Source organism: Protopterus annectens, chromosome 7.part0, assembly GCF_019279795.1.
Source record: "Protopterus annectens isolate FY-2018-M chromosome 7.part0, PAN1.0, whole genome shotgun sequence".
NCBI classification, from domain to species: domain Eukaryota; kingdom Metazoa; phylum Chordata; order Ceratodontiformes; family Protopteridae; genus Protopterus; species Protopterus annectens.
The window spans coordinates 1,707,852,886-1,707,868,291 of NC_056739.1; the positions used below are offsets into that span (position 1 = coordinate 1,707,852,886).

At 38.1% G+C, this 15,406-nt stretch overlaps 1 protein-coding gene across 1 annotated transcript in view; it reads right to left on the bottom strand.

Annotated features, from left to right (window-relative positions):
- Positions 1–15,406, bottom strand: part of LOC122807189 (cytochrome P450 27C1-like) — a 413,262-nt gene that overhangs the window by 305,258 nt on the left and 92,598 nt on the right. The window lies entirely within an intron of this gene.

Sequence of the window (15,406 nt, forward strand, 5' to 3'; positions counted from 1 at the left end):
GAGAGAAGAAGGGAGAAAGAAACAAAAAGAATAAACAGAAACACCTATTTACATTGCTACCCCATTACACTTAAAAATATCTGAAAAAAATTACTTTATAACATGCAGAGAAAATCATGCACCCCCTAAAACTGTTAAGAAAAAAATTGTTTTACTTAGTTATCTCTCTCCATCCTCTTCCCCTCTCAAGTATTTTTCTGAACATTAATGACATGAAGTAGGGCATATACTTTAGAGTCCCCTACAAGTCTAAACAAGTCCAGTGTTTCCAGATTTTCTTATTCTGTCCTGTTTCACAAATATAATTATTGCTTTGTAATCCACATTTGTCAATTTCCAAGTTACTGAATTTAGTTTCCAAACATTAATGACATGAAGTAGGGCTTATGCTTTAGAGTCCACTACAGGTTTAACAAAGTCCAATATTTCCAGATTTTCTTCTTGTATTCCTACATCTCCATCTCCCAAACTCAGTCTCTGCTTCATCTCTGATGCATTATTGATTCTTTTGGTCAACACCTGTGCTTTTTTTCCCCTCTTTTAAGCATTTTCCATTAAAACACTAGGAAATGTTTCACTGGCACAGTCTCTGTGTGGTCTTTATTACCAGAAGAACAAGAAGCAAAATCTCCTTTTTCACAGCTCACATTTTGTTGGACAAACTTTTGTATTTCTTCCTTAGCATGTACTTCATCAAAATGTTTTTTTTTCCTCCAGGGAAAACATTTTGAAGATAGCTAGGTACAGCAGTTTGAATCTCATAGCTGCTTCTAAACATTCCCTATATAATGGAATACATGTATTCCTCTTCTGCCAGGTGTACAATGAGTAGTCATTCTCCACAAATACTCCATCTCCCACTTTTAGTACTTTGCCCTTCTGCCACAGTTTTGTCAGAATCAACTCCTTCTGCTGATAAGATTGCATTTTTACTATTAAAAGTCTAGGTTGTTTTATCATAGCCAGGTTTGGAGCATACACACAGTATGCCCTTTCAGTTAACAATTCCTGTTGTGGAATACCGGTCCAGCTGCTTATTTGTGCTTTAATTAAATTAATACAGTCTGTTTCTTCCAGCTTCTCAGGTACAGCAGTAAATCTCAGGTTTTCTCTACATGCTCTGCCCTCTAATTCTATTATTTTTGAAACATCTCTTCTTGTGCAGTCTCATATTCAACCAGCCTTTTCTTCATTTTGACCTCTGAGTTTTGCAGTTTTATCATCTCATCTGAGTATCTATTTAAAGCTTCTTTCATTTTTTCTAGCCTTTTATTGTTTGCATTGATATACTCCATCACTGTTTCGTTTATTTTAGTCAGGCCTGTATGCAATTGCTTTATACTTGCTGAACAGCTACAATACTTTTCCCAGTGAGTGTTTTTGCTGAACAGCTACAATACTTTTCCCAGTGAGTGTTTTTTCATTATCTTTTGTTGCTGATTTTACTTCAGGTCCTCTGTATTTCTTTTTCCTGGCATCCAGGCAGTGCACTTACTAGTTAATCACAGAAATTTACTCTGAAATCCAGGTCCACTGGCTTTGTCTTCTAAGTTTCTGTTTTGACGCTGAGAGAACCAAGATTCAGCTGTTACTCAATGTGCGGCCATCTTGGAAGTCAGTTAACAACCTCTTTTGATCTTCAAATGTATAAATGATCTTAACACCAGTTAATTCTCAGACAAACTGATATGGTATGAGAGAGATGTATTTACACAATGTCACTGGAGGAAAAGCTCTGGCATAAAAGTTCTCCTAATGTCAACAAGGTTGTCAGTAGTACATACACTGCACCCACCACACACTTCACCCACCACACACAATTCAAAGCAGACATATTTACTCACATATGCTGAGGCACTTAAATGTAACCTTCTTAAACCACAATGACCTCCTAGTCAAAGTGCACATAACAAATACCCTCAGCAGCCCCATATGCAATCTTTCAAAACAACACCCACATCAACACATAGAGCTACATTTCATGGAGCCTCTACCTCTAAAGCCCATAAGGCAAGCCACCATACAATCCAACATTCTAGTCATTGGAGATTCCATCATGAGACAAAGTGATGTCCCTCTCACCAGGCTGATTAAGGAGAAAGTCAAGGTCAGTTGCTTATCAGGAGCTAGGCTCCACCACATTACAAACAATCAGGTCATTGGACCACAAGTACCGATATGACTCAGTCATAGTCCATATGGGAGTAAAGGACTTGAGGCATACCTCTCTAGACTATATGAAGAGAGACATCATGGAGCTCTCGGAATATGTGCCTCAGACTGGTATGAGCTAAGCACTGACCAGCATTTTACCTTCTCCAAGGATGATGGATAATGCCACAATACAAACAAAAGATGACTGACTTTAATAATTGGCTTAGTTTCTGGTGTCATGTTAAGGGGGTGCAATATTTGTCAGCATGGAAGGAGATGGTCAAGAGACCTTGCTGCTTTACCAGACATGGTCTGCACCTCTCCCTTCTAGGCTTTCAGATATTAGCTAAAACATTGCCTTCCCCCATAGTGCATTTTTTAGGCAATGCCAAACTGAAAGTACTTCCAACACAGTGAATCAGAACCAAGAAAATCTAATGGTATTACTACTCAATACTAGGAGTCTAAACAAAACACTCCACTCCCTAGAGGCTCTCTTCACCCTAGAGAATGATTATGTCTGTGCAGTCATTGAGACCTGGTTTAAAGCAGCAGAGAGCACACCAATAGTGCAAGGTTATAATGCCTTCCACAGATTTAGACCAGTTACTTCACAGTCAGGGACTAAAGGTGGAGGTGTCTCTGTTTACATCAAAAATAAATATACTTCAAGGCTGGTCAAACAGGACAATGCACTTGAGCTGCTCCATATTCAAATCGGCATAGGTAAAATCCAATACCACTTCCTTGCAAGCTATAGGTCCCTGTCTATGACCCCGGAAACCCATACCATGCATTTAAACGTATTAGAAACATTGACCATCCAACCCAATACCATATTCATGGGTGACTTTAATTACCCCACTATTAACTGGGAATCCTATATGACACCAAATGTACAAGCACAGAGATTTCTGGATTTTGTAAACACAAACTCCCTGGACCAGATAGTCAATACACCAACCAGGTTTGCAACCATACTGAACCTGGTCATCACTAATATGGGAGAGTGTTGCACACCCCCTACTGTAATGTCTTCCCTGGTAAGGTTAGATCACAAAATGGTCTCCTTTGAAGTAAAAATAAATCCTGGACCCCCAACTAAATCTGTAATGTTCAAGAACTACACTAAGGCTAACCTCCTGCTACTAAGTGATAACCTGACAAAATTTCAAGCACCCATAAACTCTGTGAACATTGCTGCCTATGCAGAACTGTTCACAGAAACCCTGTACAAGCATGTTAATAGCTGCACAGAGGCAGCTTTACCCACTAGGAAGATGTATAGAACTAACTCAAAAAACAAACCACCCTGGTGTATTCACAAAATCAATAGGGTGCTTTCTACTGTTTTAAATTAGCAGAAAGCACCCCTGTACTACCAGGCTATAACTCATTCCACACTTTTTGGCCCCAGAACATGGACCAAAGCTCCAAAGGCAGTGGTGTCTCCATATTCATAAAGGATATGCACACATCCAGACTAGTAACCCAGCATAACGCATCTGAGATACTCCAGGTACAACTAACATTGGCAAGAAGGCGATTCAGGTCGCAACCTGCTATAGGTCCCCAACCATGCCCAAGACTCTCACTCCACATTCCTAAGCACCCTGGAAACTATTAAGATCCAACCCAACACTTTCATACTAGGCGACTTCAACTACCTCCCCATCAGCTGGGAAAACTACTCATGCACCAATGCACAGGTCCAACGCTTCCTGGAATTCATCAAGTCCAATGCCCTGGACCAGCTCATTCTTATCCCCACTAGAGGAAGCAACATCCCTGACCTGGTTATTACTAACATGGGCAAGCGTTTCTCTACACCAGTAGTCAATTCTTCCCTGGTTAGATCCGACCACAATCTAATCACCATGGAAACCCACATCTCACCCACATCTCCTGCAAAGGTATTCACCATGAAAAACTTATTCAAAGCTGACTATGGACTCCTAAAAACAGAGGTGGCTAACTTCACAGCACCCATGCCAATGGAAACTAGATGCATGACTGCCAAATCATACAACAATGCACTGTACAAATGTGCATAAATGCATGGAACTAGCCATACCCAACAGTTCTAAGATGCTCCCCTCCAAAAAAAGGAAGCCAGTCTGGTGGTCACCTGCCATTAATAAACTCTAGAACAGAAGGAAAAAACTGTTGCAGAAAAAGGTGAAGTCCCAAGATTGGAAAAATTCCCTTATTAGCCTCAACAAAAAGGTGAGATCCCTCATCAAAACCTCCAAAGCCAGCTATGAAGGCAGAATTGCAGCAGACACTAAAAACAACCACAAAGCCTTCTATAGTTATATCAAGGATCTCCATGGCAATACCCAGATTTGCTCTAAGTTACTGCACAATGGTACCTCCTATCCTGAGCCAACAGATATTGCCAGCATACTGGCTAATAGATTCAGTGCCAGCTTTACCCCTCTCTCCCCCCCTAAAAGACCAATCTCAATACTGGAAGAATGACAGACACCCAACATTACTGCAGCACAGGTTAATGCTGCATTGTTTAAGGCCAAGATTACAGCTTCCATGGGACCTGACAATATCCCTGGCTGTGTTCTACATGAATTACAAAGTGAACTGGCACCACATCTGTGCGGTCTGTTCACTCACAGCCTCACCTCAGGCTTTGTCCCTACCGAATGGCACACTGCTGCAGTCATCCCTCTCCATAAAGGAGGAGCGACTACAGACCCTGGAAATTATTGCCCTATTAGTCTGATGAGTCTGATATGTAAGGCTATGGAGTGCATCATCATGGACCTAATTAACATGGATATAGGGAATCTCCAAACTCTAGATCACACACAATTTGGTTTTGTAAAAGGTAGATCATGCCTGCTCAACCTGGTTGACTTCTTTGAGTCAGTCACCAGAGCAGTGGATGAATGTAAGGCAGTTCATACAGCCTACCTCAATCTGGCTAAGGCCTCTGATACCATTCCTCACTCAGGAATTATTGATAAACTCAGCAAACTAGACATCAACCCCTATATCGTTAGATGGGTTGCAAACTGGCTAACAGATAGAACCCACAGTGTGAAAGTGGCAGACTCAAAGTTAGACTGCTGACCAGTCATGAGTGGAGTCCCACAGGGATTGGTCCTGAGTCCTCTCCTGTTTGGAATCTACTTCTCAGAAGTCAAGGCCAACATGGAGGGACTCTGGCTGACCAAATTTGCAGACGACTGCAAGCTGGGAGCCATTATTAGCTTTCAAAGTGATGCGGACATCCTACAGAAAGGCCTCATTGAGACCAATGACTGGTGTTAAAACCATGGCCTTAAGATTGACGCCAAAAAATGTGTAGTCATCCCCACTGGGAAAAACTCATTTCCCACTAATTACCACATCGATGGTAGCCCACTGAACACCGAAGGTGTTATAACAGATCTGGGGACACAGGTTGACAGCAATCTCTCCTTTGACCACCACATTGCCACTGTGATCAGAAAGTCCTTCTATGTGGCACATCTCATTACCAATGGTTTTGCATCCAGGAAAAACGAGGTCATCATTTCTCTTTATTCCACCAGGTCAAGGTACTAGGGGTAATTCTTATGCTAACGTGGCTGGTTTACAACAGTGGAGCACGAATGGTATGGTCATTGGCGAGGTCCTGAATAGGAGAGCGCAGGAAGAGCGTTTTGACATCACATCCTGGTTCCAGGCACCGTTGTTTGGTGAGGCAGTTAGCGTTGACGAAAGAAGGGCTTCGCGTCCTTGTTTGAAGGAGCAGATTTTTCAATATGAAAAATTACGTACCAAGTTTCGTGCGGTGCAGTTGGATAGTCTATTTTTGAAGAAATCAAAAGAAATTAATCAAGTTCCTATGGGTCTTCGCGTATGGAAGAGACCCATGGGGGTTGAGGAAGGCTCGACTGCTTTTCAGGAGCTTATTTCTTTATTCAACAAAACGGGACTAGATATGATGGATATCATCATTCGTAACAATGATTTAAAGTTGGCGGATTTACAGAAGCAAATTAGTCAACTACATGTGAGTATTACCACAGACTTATTGTATGAGCAATATCAGGTTAATTTTGAAAGGACTATTAGGAACATAGAAACATTTGTGGCGAAGAATATGGCAAAAAAGAAAAAGAAATTGGAAAGAGACACTCTAGAATATAAAAATAAGAATGCATACCCCCCTGGCGTTAGGAGACGTGTTTTTAACGCTAATGTAGAGAACTTAGACAACGATATTGAAAATTTTAATTACAATGAGGATGGTGTGGGTAATGAGAGTTTTTTAGAAATAGAAAATGGCCCTCGGAGATCGGAGAGGCTTCGCAACAGGGGCATGACTCTGGGGGAAACGCAACAAGGTTACAACAGGGGTGGGAGAATGAACAGAAGAGGGAGATATTAACTGACATTTTTGATGGTATTGATGCAACTGCTGAGACTTCTATTAACAATGGTACACACGAACTTTCATGGTTTGAAGCTGAAGTTATTGGGGATCAATGTACTGAAAATGGCAATATTTGTGATGGTGATATTATTACAAATGTGTTTACAGACAATGAAGATGATATGCATTCATTTAATGATGTTTATGCTGAGATGCTAGATGTAACTATGGATAAAAATGTAGTTGATATGATTCAGCCTCTTCATGGCAAAAAAGAAATGGTTACTATTCAAGGTTTTAACCACCAGTTGCTTAAGAAAAATGGGTATTGTATTTACAACTACACTGAATTGGTTGTGGGGGAAACACATTTTGAACTTTTTAGCAAAGGTGTGAGTTTTGTACCATTGTTCAAATTAGATGTGGCCCGTGTTTTATTGGATTTCAAATTATTTACAAGACAAATGCATTTGAAAATGTTTTTTGCGGCTGATGGAAGATGTTTAACTAGTGGAAACTTGGATGCTGGTAACTGTTAATGTGCTAAAAAGAAAAAGTACGTTTGTACCACCTTTTAATTCTGAGGTATTGAGTTTTGAAAAACTAGTTGAAGTACAGATACGTAAATGTTTAGAGAGTTTTTGTTTTTTTAATGACAACCTATCATTACATGAGAGAGAATTGTTGGATTCCCTCAAAAAGTCTGGACAATACAGATTTATGAAGCCAGACAAGGGGGGAGGGATGGTTGTGATGTCAACAATCGACTATATTTCTGAAATATCTGCTATTTTGAATAATGATGATACTTATGCCACTGTGTCTGGAAGTGAAATCAATAGAGCATATTATAAAATTGATGTATTTTTGCATGATGCACTTTTTCAGGGTAACATCAATGAGGTTTAGTATGACTATTTACATGTAAAATTTCCAAGAATACCTACTCTGTCTGGTATCCCAAAGGTACATAAAGGGGCCGATAGGCTACAATTAGGCCTATTGTATCAGCAAGGGGATCGAAAACAGAAACTTTAGCTTCATTTGTAGATGTGTCAGTTAAACCTATAGTCAATTCAGCAGTACATATTATTAGAGATTCATGGCACTGTCTTGATAGGCTGAAGAAATTAGAGACGGGAAACAGAGTTTGGGTTTCTCACTATTGATGTTGTGAATTTATTCTCTGTCATTCCACATAGTATAGGTTTAGAGATGTTTTTTGAAGCTATTATGGATGGTGGATTGGTTGAAGGAACAAAAGCTAACTTTTTGCTTGGATTGATGGAGTTGGTTCTTAAAAATAATTTCATTATTTTTGAAGGTGATTTATTCCAACAAATGTCAGGAGTTGCGATGTGTGCAAGGTGTGAGAGAACACACATTTTTTCATCCGAGAGATATATGAACAACATATTAATATACAATAGATTTTTGGATGACATTTTGATTTTATGGAAGGGTGACGAACAGTCTGCAGTTGAGTTTGTGGAATTTCTGGGTACAACAACAGAATTTCTGAAATTTACATTTCAATGGCATGAAGAAAGAATTAATTTTTTGGATTTGACAATCAGTAAAACATCAAGAGGCTTTGAAAGTAATATTTTTAGGAAAGAGAATTATTCCAACTCATTGCTGCATTTTACCAGTTATCACCCTTTCCACCATCGCAAAGGAGTTGTTAAAGGGCAAATGGTGAGAACTTCGAGACTGGTTAGTAATGATACCACCTTTAGAATGGAGTTATTCAAATTAATAGGTATGTTTTTGGATCGTGGGTATCCGCTCAAGCTACTTCTAAGTGTTAGAAGGGATGTTTTGAGGGAAAGGGGTGGTAGATATGCACCAATTTTACACACTGGGGTAGCACAAATTAAAGAACAAGTTGATGGTTCAGTAAAGGGATTAGATATAAGAATGATTTTAAAATACAATCCCAAATCATCTGAATTGACGAACATTATAAAAGGTATATGGAATTTTGCACTAAGTGATGAAATTAAGAAAATTTTGGGCTTAGAACCAGTTTTTGTATATAGTAGGGGAGAAAATCTTAAAGGCATTTTGGAAAGAAAGAGCAAGAACAGGTTTAAGTCCATTATGAAAAGGTGCGGTTTTTGTAGATGGTGCAGATACATCAATGAGAGCACCTATGTGCGTGTGAATGGATATAAATATACTATCCCCTGCCCAGGACAATGTAATTGTTGCACAAAGAATTTGGGGTATTTGGCGACCTGTTCCTCCCGTGAGGCATACTACGTGGGTAAGACCATAAGGAGGTTACAGGATAGGATCGCAGAACACATCAGATCTATTAAAAAGAAGGACAAGCACAATGCACTTTATTTGCACAGTACGAAATGTACGAATTTTAACAAATTTACATTTTTTGTGATAGGACATGTGTTAGATTGTGATGAAGGTGGTGATATAGTCAATAAAGCGGGGGCATTGGAAACAGAATGGCAGTTTAGATTGGATGCCTGTAGGCCTCCGGGTTTGAATGACTATATCTCAATTAAACCCATGTTAAAATTGAGGTCCCAGCTTATTTGATAAGTTAACATGTCTCATAGGATTTGAGACATGACCAGTTGCATCTACATAATGTTTTTTTTTTTTTTTTTTTTTTTTTTTTTTAAATGTTGTTACATGAAATTCACATTGACTAAAATTGTATGATTTTTTGTGTTAAGTGGATGAAACTATCAGTGTTTATATGTACTGAGTTGTTATAAAGTAAATATAGACATATTAATTAATTAATAAGTTTTGTTTTAAACATAAAAGTGTCTTTTTAAAATATATAAAATTGATGATTAATTTATTGTTAACATTATTGAACACTTTTATATATTAATATTGACTTATATAGTTTTAAATTTATGAATTATGTGGGTTATATGTGTAGGTGGGTGTGTGTTATTTGATTTGATCCAATGGGATTTGATTATACACAATATAAGGAACACTTAATGGAGAAATGAATGACTCTGATGAAGCCAGATTGCTGGCGAAAGCGCTTAGTCGTGGATGATTATTGCTTCAATAAATCAACGTTGCTCTATTGTGGAATTCGGATTGTGTTTTGTGGTGTCAACCTTGATTCATCTCTTTATTCTTCCCTCATTAGACCAATCATAGAGTATAATGCCCCATTTGGCAGTACCTCACTCTAAAACTTAAACGCTTTTCATCTAGTGCAATGACCAGACTTCTTCAGACAAATAAATGGTTGTCTGAAGACGTCTTGTCATTGCAGCAGACGAAAAGTGCTTAACTTTTACAGTGAGGTACTGTGGTTTGTTCATATTACTATTCAAGAGGTGAATAGCTGAAGATTCCTGGGTGTTTGAAGTGCTTTCGTCCTGCATATTTGTTTTTTCATCAGTTTGTGGTGTTGGTCTGACTCTATATTTTATAGAGCAAGCCAGTCTGATATATGTTGGGTATTTAGATTAGCTTTAGACAGTTCCTTCGATGTGATTGATTAATTAGATAATAATGAACTGCTGAATGTATTTAAATTAATGTGATTGATTTATTTAGTATATCTGATGAAGCTGCCTGGACAGAAGCAAAAGCACTTACACCTTTTGTTTTATTCGCTTGATATTAAAGTTTTAGTGTGCTCCGCTCAGACTGTGCTTGTCACCTCATTGTTGAATTATTGGATTTATCGTGTTTGGATCTTTGAGGTGCTTAATTTTCCAGCTTAGTTGTGATTTGTTCTTTGAGAAGGTAACCAAAGCAATGGATGAGGGAAAAATGGTTCACACTGCCTACTTTGACCCGGCCAAGGCATCTGACACAATACCCCACTTGGGCATTGTTGACAGACTCAGAAGGTTAAGTATAAACTCGTATGTCAGCCGGTGGATAGCCAACTGGCTCACAGACAGGGCCCAGGAAGTTATAATTGATGAGCCACGTCTACAAACAGGCCATTCACAAGTGGAGTCCCTCAGGGATCAGTCCTTGGACTGCTCCTTTTTGGCATTTACTTCTGAAGTCAAGGCCAAAGTCAGTGGTCTCTGGCTGACTAAGTTTGCAGATGATTGCAAATTAGGAGCTGTCATTGAATCCCACACTGATACAAATGTTTTCTAGGAGGGGCTGACACAGACAAACAACTGGTGTCAGAGCCATGGACTAAAACTAAAGGCCAAGAAATATATAATGGTATCCTTTTTTTGAGTCATCCATCCCTGGTGACTATCATATTGACAACACACCCCTTACAGTCGACACGGTAGTCAGGGACTTAGGGACACACACAGATAGTAACCTAGCCTTTGGCCATCACGTGTCTACAGTAGTGAGGAAATCATTCTATGTTGTGCAACTAATAAACAAAGGTATAGCATCTAAGTTCAAAGAAGTCATTGTTCCACTGTATTCAGCATTCATCAGACCTATCATTGAGTACAATACCACCTTTGGTATGCACCTAACTAGGCATATCCAACAATTGGAATGTCAACAGAGGTTCATCACTAAAAGAATACAGGACATAAGTAAAATGTTCTATGCAGACTGCCTCAAGGCCCTATCCCTGTATTCTGTCTCCTACAGACTTTTTAGGGGAGATCTATGCCTGGCATAGAGGGCATTGTCAGACCCCACTCTGACGGACCTCCTGCATATCCACAAAATAAACAGCACCAGAATTACTCATAATAATGATTTAAACCTTACTTGTGATATAAATAGGACCTGCTGGAGAGACAGATACATGTACCCCAGAGACTACCCTGTCTATGGAACAGGCTCCCCATCCATGTGAAGCAGAGTTCCTCCCTAACCCAATTCAACAATTGTATGGGGAACAGGAAATTCATCCCTGATTTGGCACCTGAGTCTCTAATGGACACAGGCAACCTGTAAATGTTTCATCTCCCAAACCCTTGCTTACACTCGTCAAGGGTATCAAAACTTGTCAGAGATTTGGGGATACATGACTACGCTTAAAAAGGACCTTGTGGTCATTAACCTGGTAAACACCTATGAACCTATGAGTCTATAATATACTGAAATAGAACAAAGCCAAAAAGAGAGGGGATGCTTTAAAGTACTTCCCACATTAACGAAGCCCTATCCAAAGAGATTCCAAAGTTACAATTAGTCATGTTTGATGACAGATCACAGAACTTTTACATAATCCATAAAATAAACCAACAAAAAACACTAACCACTTTAGACTGCAGTGTTAAAACAATGACTGAAGATTAAACACAAGTGCTGCAATATCACCACAAAGAGAGAGAGTAGAATGCGTGTTCAGCAGATAAAATCACAGTAAAACCAGCAAAATTTAAAAGAACAAATAAAATCCTTCAAACAACAGGGTGTACTGTAAATCCTTACAAACAAACAGGATGAATGCTTTTTAAGCTATGCCTTCATCAGATCCTCTTCACACTAAAACACCTCTATTTTTTATATTGTTGCTAATCCAATCTCAAGTCAAGTCATTTCCTGAGCTTCCTGCTTTTCAATATAGGTTTTAAAGGCACTGCTCCATTAAGACCAGGGCTTCTGTCTGCCTGTAGATCAGCTATCCAGTGAGTTTCCAAGACTTCAGTTTTCTTTGATAGATCTCTGCCTCTTATATTATCTAGCACTCTTTCCAAGTCTAGGAAGTAAAATTTATGTGCAGGATACTTTTGAATATGCTGTGACAAAGCATTAGTCTGCACATTAAGTCTAATATCACTAAGATGGCGCAGAATACTCTCCTCCAATATGACCTGGTTCTTATATCTGCATATGAAGGCGTTAACTCATATGCTAAAGGATCAAACCGAAACAGACAGGCAAAACACCATAGTCAAAGAAAGGAATGCAGCAGTCCAGTTCCTGTGCATGAAAGTACAATGTGGACAAGTCTGCTGCTCAAAAAGTAAACTAACCATCCCCCTACACATGGACATTACACTATATTAAATGCTGAGAAATGCCATTTTCAAGTGATTATTTTGAGCTAATTGGATTGATGTACAGCCTCTTTAAATGTGCCCCATCTATTTAAATATACAGTAGACAGAGAAAGTATGGCTTAAATAGCAGAAGGAACCATTCAATCATCTGAACTCTGAAGAAAAGACTAAAAGTAGTATAATTCTACATTTTTTTCTTTTCCCCTTCCTCTCAATCACACCTACACTAGAAAGCCTTTACTTCACTAGTGCATGTTTAGCACATGCAAAACTATAAAACAATGCTGAGGAAACCTGCTGAACAAAGCAGTACATCTCTTACACTGCTCATGCTGCTAGCAGGAAGCTCAAGCAAACAATGGTTAGTAAACTGAGTGGTTAAGAAAAAAAGCAGTATAATACAGACCCAATCAACAGCATCAGTATTTGTAAACAACAGTGCAGTTTCAAACCTACTAGAATTAGTACAAGAGCAGAGAAGGGAAAGAAAAAAACATGTTAAACTAGCATTGTTTAGGAACCACTAAAATTTTGAGGGGAGAAATGTGCACATTTGATATAACACTATTTGATCACAGTAAGTTCATGAAGGCAAACTCCCTCTTTAAAATGCGAGTCCAATTCATTTATACAAACAAAATAAAAGATAAATAAAATAAAGTAAAAGATGAAGTAAGCACTACAAAGAAAACGTTTTAACGTCAGTATTAAAATACATGGAAACATGTTACAAATATTTTAGAGATAACTGAAAAGAAGTGTGATTTATTTGAAGAGTCTGAGACTGTATTCATATGAATTCTACAATTAAATTAATTAGTTTGTAAATAGCCTTACCCTTAAGTTTCCTGTAAAATTTATTAATAAGGTATGAAATAAAAACAATGAACTGTTTCAGTTTCCTACATTTTGTTTTCCCATTCTTTCAAGATTCAACTTAGAGGAAATGTAAAACATAGAAAAACAATATTAGTGTGCATCTAGTTTTTCCTCTTGAGGCTGAATTTGAAGGTTGAGTTCTGTTTCTTATTAGTAGCATCAATCCATGTTGATTTTTCATATTGTTTTCATTTAAAAGCTTTATTACAACATTTTTGATTTCTCCAAAGTCTTGGTTGCATATTTTTTTATCAAATCTGTTTATATTTTCACCAAGTCTTCATGGAAATTTAGCGCAGGCTGACTTTTATACTAGGTCTTTATCTATATAGGACATAAATACTGCCCTGGTGGAGAATGAGAGTTTAGTGAGAATGGCTAACCTACTGAACAATGAGTTCTTTCAAAACCAAATAAGAGACCTTTCTGAAGATTTAAAAATGTAGGAATCCAAGTAGACAGAAAAGTGATCATGTCATATTTTCTTTAGCAAGCCAAAAATTCTTATGTTACATCTTCTTTCATTTTCTAGTTCTTCTACTGTGTTTACTAACCAGACATTTTGTTTAAGAAAAAAATCTGATTGTAGTTCATCCTCCTTCAATCTCCATTCAACATTTTAGTGCTCTTTCAATGTCATTTTTTTGGAGTCTTGTTTCTGTATCATCCCATACATTTGTTTTAAAACTGTCTTCCCGTAGGTTTTCCAGTTTCTTCTGGAAGTTATCATTTTTGAATGAAAGTTCCTGTAATGAGGACATAACTTGCTGCAGATCCTTCTTCAAGGAGACACCTGAGGGAGAAAACATTGAGGAACCCATATCTATACTTCACAAAGTAAAACACTTAGATAATTTTTGACAGGAATAATTCTGTAAATCTCCAGACTTTTTTCATAAAATCTTAGATTAAATTGAAGTAATATTGCCAGAGGAAAAAAAATGCTTTGATTTTAATGTTTCCTATGTTTTAATGAAGTCTGCTGCATAGTTGTTAACAGTGGGTGTTACCATTCAGCCATCTTAGCCTCTGGCATGAGTATACTTCATACCTGCATTCATGAGGTATTAGTATGAAGAACAGAGTGGTGAAAATTTGGAGAGTTAGAGAATTTTTATCATTTCAGATACAGAATAATAATGATTTTTTATCATTTCAGACCCACAAGAACAACATATGCATTGTTTCTAAGCACTTCATAAATATGAAAAGTTTTGCATGAAAAAATGATGGCTTTCATGTTAACATCTTTATAACAAAATGTATACTTTACATATAATCCACAAAATCACATTTAAGCAAGACACCAGGTACTGTCAGAAATGCATAGTATAGTTTACATTTGGGAAGCTTGGCAATTTCTTATATTGGCCCAAAACTTCGAATACTCATTTTCAAAAGTTCCCCAAAATGTGAATCGGCTATTTCTCAAAGTGTAATCAAAATAAACCAAAATATTTTTTCACACTCCAGTACAAACTTGCAGACTATTTCTATAACAAAGTATTCAATGACCGACCTGCACCAGTGCAAGGTGCCTGACTGCAACATCAGTAGCACTACATTGGCTAGTGGCATAGGGTACTGTAGGGCTGGTATGTGAGGAGTTGAAGAGGGTCCAGAATTAAATTCTCCTTCCTTAATGTGATGGTGTGTGATTGTTAAAATAGTCATTAACAGAGTCCAGTGACAGGAATAACCATTATGATAATTCGAGATAGTGAGTATGAGCTCCATATTATGTATTGTGGCAAATGTACAGATATCTGGTACATGGCAGGACAGGTTGGTTAGAGGTAGGCATAAAGTAAAAATCACACTGGCACCAAATATTTGTCAGGCTGACAGCCTTTTCAACCTGAGGCTATCATTCCATGTTCCCAATGCCAGAACAATGATCCTTTCATAAAGGTTACTCCATCCCACTCATGGAAAAAAACATCCATGTCAGCAATGCAGGGTAGGAAAAGAAAGAGGGCTAGATAGATGAAGAAAGAGACAAAGAAGGGGAAATGAGTAAAAGCAACTAAAGGGACAAACAAGTCAG